Source organism: Stegodyphus dumicola, chromosome X1 (assembly GCF_044657685.1).
Source record: "Stegodyphus dumicola isolate Sdum_Otavi_A_Nest chromosome X1, ASM4465768v1".
In the NCBI taxonomy this organism is placed as follows: domain Eukaryota; kingdom Metazoa; phylum Arthropoda; class Arachnida; order Araneae; family Eresidae; genus Stegodyphus; species Stegodyphus dumicola.
The window spans coordinates 230,138,138-230,150,363 of NC_140780.1; positions in this window are offsets into that span (position 1 = coordinate 230,138,138).

Consider the following 12,226-nt stretch of genomic DNA (forward strand, 5'->3'; position numbering starts at 1 on the left):
ATTGTAAGACTTACTAACTTTAAAACAAATCTTACAAGGAGCAATAAATTTTCATGGTATGAAGCCCACTCAAACCAATGCATGGAGCATTTCTACCCAGTTAAGTTTAGATACATACCAATAGTACTTCATTTTTTTCTTATTTTACTCTACAGATATTTATACATATATATTCAGAACACTCCCTTTCATTCAGTAAGATTCATTTATACTACTAACACAAATTTTGCTAACTCTTTGAAATATTTTACGAAAATATCTTGTATTTTCTTGCACACATCCTACTTAAATCACCAAACATACACTGAACCTTGATTTTTCCTTCATGTGAAAACGTCACTCGGATTTTTAATATGATTCCACCATTTACCGCAGAACTTTATAAACACTACTTTATTTGAACTTATCACAGCCTAACTCTCTTAACAAGGTACAGAAGATTGAATTATATTTTAACTACAGAGAAGAATATCCACATTGTAATGAATTATTTTAAATTTGAATTATAATCACATTTTGTGAAGGAGAACTTAAAGTCTATAATACACATGGAATTAATATTCAGCCATGGAAATGAAACTTTATCGCCTTTTTCCCAATTTGGAATATAAAAATTTGTTAACTTGGAATATTTTTAACGTATTAATTGTAACTTAACTGAAAAATACTCATATTTCCCATTGTCAATAACTTATTTAGCACTGAACTCTTACAGCCTTTTGAGAACGAAATTTAATTTATCATACCTGACAAATGACTCCTACATAGTTATGATACATTACACGAAATACTGAGTAGAGTTCCAAATAATGATCTAACATAGTAATTAACATAAAAGACCTAACACAAATAATTTTAAGATAGAAATTTCAAACTGACATTGCTTACTAATGAACTTTTACAGCTTTTTTTGACTGACATTTAACTTCTCATAGATAATAAATAAAATTACACACAAATAATTATACAAAATAGGTAATAATGACAGAAAGTCCATATAATGATCTACTATAGTCACCAACTTTAAAAATTTTAACGCATTTCTAATATAAGAAAGACCACACTTTTTTGAAAAGCATTATTTTAATTAAACATTGGAGCCACGCAGTCCTGCGCACATGCATAACATCTTTATTTATCATGAGCATGACACATAATAAGTAAATAAAATTTTCACAAAGTACGAAACACATTTCTCTTTTAACTGAACTGTACTCTTAAGAAAAATGCAGTATGGAATGCTTAGAACACTCAGGGCCACAGTTCCTCATTTCCCCACGCATTGACCAAAATATACATGTACTTTAAAATCAATTAAACAAATTCAAATGTTAGTATTCAAAGAGGAATACTTCACAAATTAGATGAAAGAAAGGTACACAATGAACTTGAGTGAAAAATACACAAAAGCATGTAAGGACCGAGAAAAAGATGTATTCGTGGAGAACTTTTTTAAGATAAACTTGCTCTATTTTTGCACATGGGTTACATTTTGCATTTCAGATTAAGGAAACATTCAAGATAATTCCTGTATAACTAGGGATTTTATTCACACTTGTTAGTACTGTAATTTATTAGAACAGTCACAGACATATAGGACAAGTATGCCATTTCCAAGGAAAACAATTTTCCCAAGCCAGACTTTAACTGTGAAATATAAAAGGGAATAAGAATATCCCATATTTCAAACAAAATTAGTATCTGAGTATGCAAAAACATGAACAAGAAACGAATATTTTTTCTGAAAATGTTCCGAATGGTTTAAGTCAGGACTAGTTTCATGAACAGAGCATGAAAAATAATGATAAATTTTTAATTTTATTTTGTCTGTAGTACATTTACTTATGCTAAAATCTTCCATTTTGGTTGACTGTACTTTACATTCAGACCTAAGTTGATAAATCAGAGTGATTTTGTGTTTTAAAGCTTCAAATTCAGAAATACTACAACTCAAAAGCAAAAAGATTAAAACGACAAGAGAATATACTGCAAGCAAGCGAACGTGATAAATGACTTTTTGGGCTGAATTTCATGAATTCATAGATGGGGTGCAAAATTTTAATGCACTGTATATGAACTATTTTTCAAATGTATTACGATCACCAACTTTACATAGACTTTAAGTAAACATTTCATGTTAATTTACCATTTTATCTATGTATTTACTAAATTTTTGCATTTTGTTTATAAATATAATAACAAAAGGACATAAGAGAACATTTGTTTCTTGAAAATGTCCATAAATTTACCCAACTGTTATTTCTTTCATAGCTTTGAAGTAACCTATTAAACACATAGTTATCTTGTATTGACCAGACAGCCGTTGGTCTTGCCAATGTCTGAGGGAAGTCACAAAGCTAGAGAATTTAAGTAATATTTTACCAGTACGGAGAACTTCTTACGGCGTTTTCGATGAAAATTGACCGAATTTAGTAGTTCATTACTAACCTAGGAGCCTTTAACTATTTTTTTTTTATTCGAAAAAAACACACCAGAAATTATCATCAAGATTTTCCATACAGATATATTGTACTACTTTTCATGCCATTACATTTCAAATGAAATTTGATTCATTGTCAGATAGTTAAATGTTTGTTATTTTTTCGCATACGAATGCATTTTCGTGTCTCACATACGCTCATTACATATGATTTAACAAAATTACGAACAAGTTAGAAGTTAAATTAATATTTCCTGAAATACTGTACATTTCATTCCGGAAAGTTTACATGAGTACCTTCATTTCGAAACCCCTAATGTTTCTTTTCCTGAATTCAAAGTAAATTTTGAGTGTAGAATTTTCAGTTTTGACAGAAGTTATTTGTAAGTGGCTGTGATGTGTTCGTGTTTTCATAAACCGTTTTTGTGAAACACCCTATTGGTAACCTTTAGAACAGTTTAAATATTACCATTTTTTACCTTACTGCCACTGCAAATCATTGAATTTTCAAATATTTTCCTTTTTTATCGTTTACAGTGCCTCGTAAAGTCTTGAGAACAAATTTTTACTAAATACTTATATCATTCGATTTAATAATTTTGTTACACGTTTGGAAGATTTAACTTCACTATCACGCTAAACCAGAAGTTAAGAAAAGAAATGTAATTGTTATCTTAATATTCTATGGGGATAGATTAATTTTCTCTGACATTGACGTATTCGTATGTAGATAATAGAGACTTTTAACCCAGCTCATACAGGAATACTTGGAATATTTTCTCTAAGTCACCACGATGACAGACTTGCATTGTCATAGACGTTTTTCTCGTGAAATATATTTCTTTCTTAAAAGTTTATATACTAATTTCTTTAGAAACATGTCTAAGAAAATACCTCATCTTCATAAGAAACATCAGATTTGATTTAAATTAATAATAAAATAAGAATCATTAATTTGTAAATATATTTCTCTTTGACTCAAAAGTTTCTTTATCATATTCGAAATGAACAATTAATTGTACATAACTAATATATTGTATTGATGAACCAGAGTTATATTTTACCTTACTGCATTATATTTCAAAGTGAATGTGTTTTATTGCATATTTTAATAAAATCTTAAAAGCTTAAATGAGTGTTTCATTACAAAATTTGTACTTTCTAACTTCATTCTACTGAAACGAAAACATTCATAACTTATTACGAAGAAAAAGTTTTACATATTATACTTTTTGATTAATTTTCATACCACAGTATTATCTTTGAAAATTTGTTTCCTAATCCACTGCTAATATATTACTAATTTTCGCTCTTTCAATACACTTCGTACGTGATAAAAAAACTCAGTTTAGAAACTTTTTTCCTTAACGCCTTGTATTGCATTGCTGAACCGGGGCCATGCTTTCATTTTTATTACATATCATGCGAATATTTTAAAAAAAGCATATTTTTTCCTTCTGTTAGCACAATTTTAACCAGCATTTTACTATTACAGAGACTTCTTTAGTAAAATTTCAAGGGTTAAATTGATCTTTTCATTATTAATTTTGAAGATTCTGAATATATCCTATTTAAAAGTTCATAACCGATTAGCAAAATAATTTATATATGTACTTTGTTGTCCTCTTGGTTAATTTTTAAAGCGTTTTTCAACTATAACACTTGATTTCTAGCGAAGTATCGAAATGATTATTTACTTTCCACTTTTTACAAAGAATTTCGTAGACACATATGTTCAGTACAGAATATTTTCCTAACTTAAAAATATTATTACCAAAATAGAAAAATATGCAAAATTTTCCTAAAAATTTATATATTTGTTTTTTTAAAAACATGTACACGAATATCCACATTTAATTACTTAATGTGTACTTTCCTGTATCAGAACTAAAATTTCGAACGAAAATTTTTTAAATAATGTCATATTCCATAAAATTTATGTCTTTGTGATGTCATCGTCTTTTCGCAAACGTTTTGAGAGTAGACGTTTAGACATTTCGAAACTGTTTTCTCTTTGCTATTGGAAACTATTTTATCTTTGCTGTTGGTATATGCCAATGAATTCTGGATACTTTTTTCTCTTGGTTTATCTTCAGCTTATGAGTTATTTAAATACTTAAAAATATATTTGTAGATCTTTTATGTTGACACTTGTGATAGATTTTTTTGGACGTTTTTGGAAAATGTATTTTATTCACGTGAATGAAACTGATGTTTTCTTAAAATTTTATTATTTAGAGTGTTAGTCAATTACGATAGAATGCCGGATTTGTTCTCTTTATTCAACATTCATATGAACTTCGGTATTCCAAATCCCTCACGCAAAATGTAATTTTTCTATCAGTAATAGGAAGACGAATGGAATAAATGCAGGTTATGCAGACATAAGATAAAAAATCTGGAAGTAAAAGACATTCTCCAGATCTAAACAATTCAGTAGAATGTGCAAATATTCATCCTATTCGAAGCTTATTTTTTCAATTACATAGAATATAAAATGTAAATTTAATAAAAAGAGATATAATGAAGATCAAGTATTCTGCAAAATCTGGATGGTTATTATACAAAATTAGTTATAGAGCAGGTTTTCGTAAAAAGTGGCTCCAGCGGACGAAACACGCCGGCAGTCTTCTGAAGCTCTAAGTGAGCACCTGATCTTTGCTCTTACAAAAGCTAAGTAGAATTGTAAATTCTACGTAAGAGCGAAGATCAAATGACCACTTAGAGTTTCAGGAGACTGCCGGCGTGTTTCGTCCGCTGGAGCCACTTTTTACGAAAACCTGCTCTATAACTAATTTTGTATAATAACCATCCAGATTTTGCAGAATACTTGATCTTCATTATATCTCTTTTTATTAAATTTACATTTTATATTCTATGTAATTGAAAAAATAAGCTTCGAATAGGATGAATATTTGCACATTCTACTGAATTGTTTAGATCTGGAGAATGTCTTTTACTTCCAGATTTTTTATCTTATGTCTGCATAACCTGCATTTATTCCATTCGTCTTCCTATTACTGATAGAAAAATTACATTTTGCGTGAGGGATTTGGAATACCGAAGTTCATATGAATGTTGAATAAAGAGAACAAATCCGGCATTCTATCGTAATTGACTAACACTCTAAATAATAAAATTTTAAGAAAACATCAGTTTCATTCACGTGAATAAAATACATTTTCCAAAAACGTCCAAAAAAATCTATCACAAGTGTCAACATAAAAGATCTACAAATATATTTTTAAGTATTTAAATAACTCATAAGCTGAAGATAAACCAAGAGAAAAAAGTATCCAGAATTCATTGGCATATACCAACAGCAAAGATAAAATAGTTTCCAATAGCAAAGAGAAAACAGTTTCGAAATGTCTAAACGTCTACTCTCAAAACGTTTGCGAAAAGACGATGACATCACAAAGACATAAATTTTATGGAATATGACATTATTTAAAAAATTTTCGTTCGAAATTTTAGTTCTGATACAGGAAAGTACACATTAAGTAATTAAATGTGGATATTCGTGTACATGTTTTTAAAAAAACAAATATATAAATTTTTAGGAAAATTTTGCATATTTTTCTATTTTGGTAATAATATTTTTAAGTTAGGAAAATATTCTGTACTGAACATATGTGTCTACGAAATTCTTTGTAAAAAGTGGAAAGTAAATAATCATTTCGATACTTCGCTAGAAATCAAGTGTTATAGTTGAAAAACGCTTTAAAAATTAACCAAGAGGACAACAAAGTACATATATAAATTATTTTGCTAATCGGTTATGAACTTTTAAATAGGATATATTCAGAATCTTCAAAATTAATAATGAAAAGATCAATTTAACCCTTGAAATTTTACTAAAGAAGTCTCTGTAATAGTAAAATGCTGGTTAAAATTGTGCTAACAGAAGGAAAAAATATGCTTTTTTTAAAATATTCGCATGATATGTAATAAAAATGAAAGCATGGCCCCGGTTCAGCAATGCAATACAAGGCGTTAAGGAAAAAAGTTTCTAAACTGAGTTTTTTTATCACGTACGAAGTGTATTGAAAGAGCGAAAATTAGTAATATATTAGCAGTGGATTAGGAAACAAATTTTCAAAGATAATACTGTGGTATGAAAATTAATCAAAAAGTATAATATGTAAAACTTTTTCTTCGTAATAAGTTATGAATGTTTTCGTTTCAGTAGAATGAAGTTAGAAAGTACAAATTTTGTAATGAAACACTCATTTAAGCTTTTAAGATTTTATTAAAATATGCAATAAAACACATTCACTTTGAAATATAATGCAGTAAGGTAAAATATAACTCTGGTTCATCAATACAATATATTAGTTATGTACAATTAATTGTTCATTTCGAATATGATAAAGAAACTTTTGAGTCAAAGAGAAATATATTTACAAATTAATGATTCTTATTTTATTATTAATTTAAATCAAATCTGATGTTTCTTATGAAGATGAGGTATTTTCTTAGACATGTTTCTAAAGAAATTAGTATATAAACTTTTAAGAAAGAAATATATTTCACGAGAAAAACGTCTATGACAATGCAAGTCTGTCATCGTGGTGACTTAGAGAAAATATTCCAAGTATTCCTGTATGAGCTGGGTTAAAAGTCTCTATTATCTACATACGAATACGTCAATGTCAGAGAAAATTAATCTATCCCCATAGAATATTAAGATAACAATTACATTTCTTTTCTTAACTTCTGGTTTAGCGTGATAGTGAAGTTAAATCTTCCAAACGTGTAACAAAATTATTAAATCGAATGATATAAGTATTTAGTAAAAATTTGTTCTCAAGACTTTACGAGGCACTGTAAACGATAAAAAAGGAAAATATTTGAAAATTCAATGATTTGCAGTGGCAGTAAGGTAAAAAATGGTAATATTTAAACTGTTCTAAAGGTTACCAATAGGGTGTTTCACAAAAACGGTTTATGAAAACACGAACACATCACAGCCACTTACAAATAACTTCTGTCAAAACTGAAAATTCTACACTCAAAATTTACTTTGAATTCAGGAAAAGAAACATTAGGGGTTTCGAAATGAAGGTACTCATGTAAACTTTCCGGAATGAAATGTACAGTATTTCAGGAAATATTAATTTAACTTCTAACTTGTTCGTAATTTTGTTAAATCATATGTAATGAGCGTATGTGAGACACGAAAATGCATTCGTATGCGAAAAAATAACAAACATTTAACTATCTGACAATGAATCAAATTTCATTTGAAATGTAATGGCATGAAAAGTAGTACAATATATCTGTATGGAAAATCTTGATGATAATTTCTGGTGTGTTTTTTTCGAATAAAAAAAAATAGTTAAAGGCTCCTAGGTTAGTAATGAACTACTAAATTCGGTCAATTTTCATCGAAAACGCCGTAAGAAGTTCTCCGTACTGGTAAAATATTACTTAAATTCTCTAGCTTTGTGACTTCCCTCAGACATTGGCAAGACCAACGGCTGTCTGGTCAATACAAGATAACTATGTGTTTAATAGGTTACTTCAAAGCTATGAAAGAAATAACAGTTGGGTAAATTTATGGACATTTTCAAGAAACAAATGTTCTCTTATGTCCTTTTGTTATTATATTTATAAACAAAATGCAAAAATTTAGTAAATACATAGATAAAATGGTAAATTAACATGAAATGTTTACTTAAAGTCTATGTAAAGTTGGTGATCGTAATACATTTGAAAAATAGTTCATATACAGTGCATTAAAATTTTGCACCCCATCTATGAATTCATGAAATTCAGCCCAAAAAGTCATTTATCACGTTCGCTTGCTTGCAGTATATTCTCTTGTCGTTTTAATCTTTTTGCTTTTGAGTTGTAGTATTTCTGAATTTGAAGCTTTAAAACACAAAATCACTCTGATTTATCAACTTAGGTCTGAATGTAAAGTACAGTCAACCAAAATGGAAGATTTTAGCATAAGTAAATGTACTACAGACAAAATAAAATTAAAAATTTATCATTATTTTTCATGCTCTGTTCATGAAACTAGTCCTGACTTAAACCATTCGGAACATTTTCAGAAAAAATATTCGTTTCTTGTTCATGTTTTTGCATACTCAGATACTAATTTTGTTTGAAATATGGGATATTCTTATTCCCTTTTATATTTCACAGTTAAAGTCTGGCTTGGGAAAATTGTTTTCCTTGGAAATGGCATACTTGTCCTATATGTCTGTGACTGTTCTAATAAATTACAGTACTAACAAGTGTGAATAAAATCCCTAGTTATACAGGAATTATCTTGAATGTTTCCTTAATCTGAAATGCAAAATGTAACCCATGTGCAAAAATAGAGCAAGTTTATCTTAAAAAAGTTCTCCACGAATACATCTTTTTCTCGGTCCTTACATGCTTTTGTGTATTTTTCACTCAAGTTCATTGTGTACCTTTCTTTCATCTAATTTGTGAAGTATTCCTCTTTGAATACTAACATTTGAATTTGTTTAATTGATTTTAAAGTACATGTATATTTTGGTCAATGCGTGGGGAAATGAGGAACTGTGGCCCTGAGTGTTCTAAGCATTCCATACTGCATTTTTCTTAAGAGTACAGTTCAGTTAAAAGAGAAATGTGTTTCGTACTTTGTGAAAATTTTATTTACTTATTATGTGTCATGCTCATGATAAATAAAGATGTTATGCATGTGCGCAGGACTGCGTGGCTCCAATGTTTAATTAAAATAATGCTTTTCAAAAAAGTGTGGTCTTTCTTATATTAGAAATGCGTTAAAATTTTTAAAGTTGGTGACTATAGTAGATCATTATATGGACTTTCTGTCATTATTACCTATTTTGTATAATTATTTGTGTGTAATTTTATTTATTATCTATGAGAAGTTAAATGTCAGTCAAAAAAAGCTGTAAAAGTTCATTAGTAAGCAATGTCAGTTTGAAATTTCTATCTTAAAATTATTTGTGTTAGGTCTTTTATGTTAATTACTATGTTAGATCATTATTTGGAACTCTACTCAGTATTTCGTGTAATGTATCATAACTATGTAGGAGTCATTTGTCAGGTATGATAAATTAAATTTCGTTCTCAAAAGGCTGTAAGAGTTCAGTGCTAAATAAGTTATTGACAATGGGAAATATGAGTATTTTTCAGTTAAGTTACAATTAATACGTTAAAAATATTCCAAGTTAACAAATTTTTATATTCCAAATTGGGAAAAAGGCGATAAAGTTTCATTTCCATGGCTGAATATTAATTCCATGTGTATTATAGACTTTAAGTTCTCCTTCACAAAATGTGATTATAATTCAAATTTAAAATAATTCATTACAATGTGGATATTCTTCTCTGTAGTTAAAATATAATTCAATCTTCTGTACCTTGTTAAGAGAGTTAGGCTGTGATAAGTTCAAATAAAGTAGTGTTTATAAAGTTCTGCGGTAAATGGTGGAATCATATTAAAAATCCGAGTGACGTTTTCACATGAAGGAAAAATCAAGGTTCAGTGTATGTTTGGTGATTTAAGTAGGATGTGTGCAAGAAAATACAAGATATTTTCGTAAAATATTTCAAAGAGTTAGCAAAATTTGTGTTAGTAGTATAAATGAATCTTACTGAATGAAAGGGAGTGTTCTGAATATATATGTATAAATATCTGTAGAGTAAAATAAGAAAAAAATGAAGTACTATTGGTATGTATCTAAACTTAACTGGGTAGAAATGCTCCATGCATTGGTTTGAGTGGGCTTCATACCATGAAAATTTATTGCTCCTTGTAAGATTTGTTTTAAAGTTAGTAAGTCTTACAATAAAGAAACATGTGTAAGTCTGTATTTATTGTGGGAAAAAGGAATCAGAAATACAGCATGAATATGTTTTATAAGTTAAATATAAGGGTAAATGTGTAAATGGAAAGTGTAAAAATTACATTTGTCAGACATAGTTTGGTGAATCCTTTGAATAAAAGTAAGACGTGTAAAAGGGAATCAACAAAGTTTTGTATAGTTGGCCAAAATAGTTAATACAGGCATTAATAGTTAGTACAATGCATTAGAAGGAAAAGTTCTGAGTATCTCCAACTTAGTAGTAAAAAAAGTAAGAAATGTAGTATTAAAGTTAAACTATATAGAAAGAGCATTGTGTATATTGGCTTAATGTTACAGAAAATATTATCTAGTGAAGTTATATGCATGTAAATTCCAGCTTAAAATTTCAAAGACACAGAAATGTAGGTAAGTTTACTTTTGGAGAAATGGAAATGTAACATCGTATTGTATTTAAAACAAGGAAAAAAAGTTAAGGGTAAAATAAAAATGTAACAAAAAAACATTTTTGTAAACAAAAAACTCAAAAAAATTAAAATTATGAAACTAAATATTACTTTTGTAAAAAAAATTAAGTTAAAAATGTAGTAACAACTTTTTTTTAAATAAAAAGCGGAAAGGAAAATTAAATTTGGAAAAATAAATATTTCTTTTGTAAAACCAAAAAAAAGTTTAAACAAAAAATTAAAATAAAGTAAAGTAAAAATACGAAAAGGAATAAATTTTGGGAAAAAAAAAACTTTTGCAAAATAAAAAAGTGAAAAAGAAATATTCAATTCGTAAATAAAAATATTACTTTTGTAAAACCAAAAAGAAAGTTAAACAAAAAATTAAAATAAAGTAAAAATACAAAAAGAAAAAAATTTTGGAAAAAAAAAAAAAAAACTTTTGCAAAATAAAAAAGTGAAAAGGAAAAATTCAATTCATAAAAATAAATATTACTTTTGTAAAACCAAAAAGAAAATTAAATATAAAAAAAAAACTTTTCAAGATAAAAAGTAAAAAGAAAATTTAAATTCACTTTTGTTGAAGTTAAAAATAAAATTTATGTTTGGGAAAGGGAAAAAAATAAAATAAAATCTAATAAATTAACTAATAACTTAAAAAAAGTAAGAATGAGATGAAAATTGAAAACAATTAAAAATATCTTAATAATAAAAACAATTAAACCGTGGGAAAATCTTACATTTAAAACAGCAATGAATAAAGTAATGATTAAGAAGCCAAAAGAAATCCTAGCCGTCGTGTAAAAACAAATGTGTGACGCGGTTTTCATGTCAAAGCGCATGCGCAGACTTTCAGCCTTTTGTCATCAATGGTGCAAAAACTCAAAGGAACAAAGAGAGTTTCAAATAACAAGTTTGATAAGAGGACAGGGTAGCCGAGCGGTAAAGCGCTAGACTCCCATCCCAGAGATAGCGAGTTCGAATCCCAGCGGTGGAGTTACTTTTAAAATTCAGGGAAAATAATATTAATTTCCACAAAAATTCATTAAAGGTAATAAGTAAATATAATGATGTACTAAATAGTTAAAAATTATAGTTAATAATTAAAAAGTTAAAATTAATGACGTATTAAAAATTAATCAAATAACAAAATAATATTAATCACACGTCAAATAATTAAAAATAATAAATTAAAAGTGATGTCATTCCAAACACGTGGTTCAAGAGTTCGTTGCCAGAAAGCCTAAAAATATATATTCAATGCCACAAAAAATAAAAACTTTGAGACATAAAATCGTTGCCACAGAATCAAAACGAAACTTTGAGGATGTCATTCCATCTACGTCATTCCTTCCATCTACGTCATTTCCGGTTGTCACGTGATTCAAGACTGCGGCGACCACGCCCCTTTTCTGTGACGTCACTTCCGCCTACCGGTTACCTGCGGTTACTACTTGCATATATATCAATGAATGCATATCAGTGCACTGTATGTGACATGTACAAGTTTTGTTACTTTCATG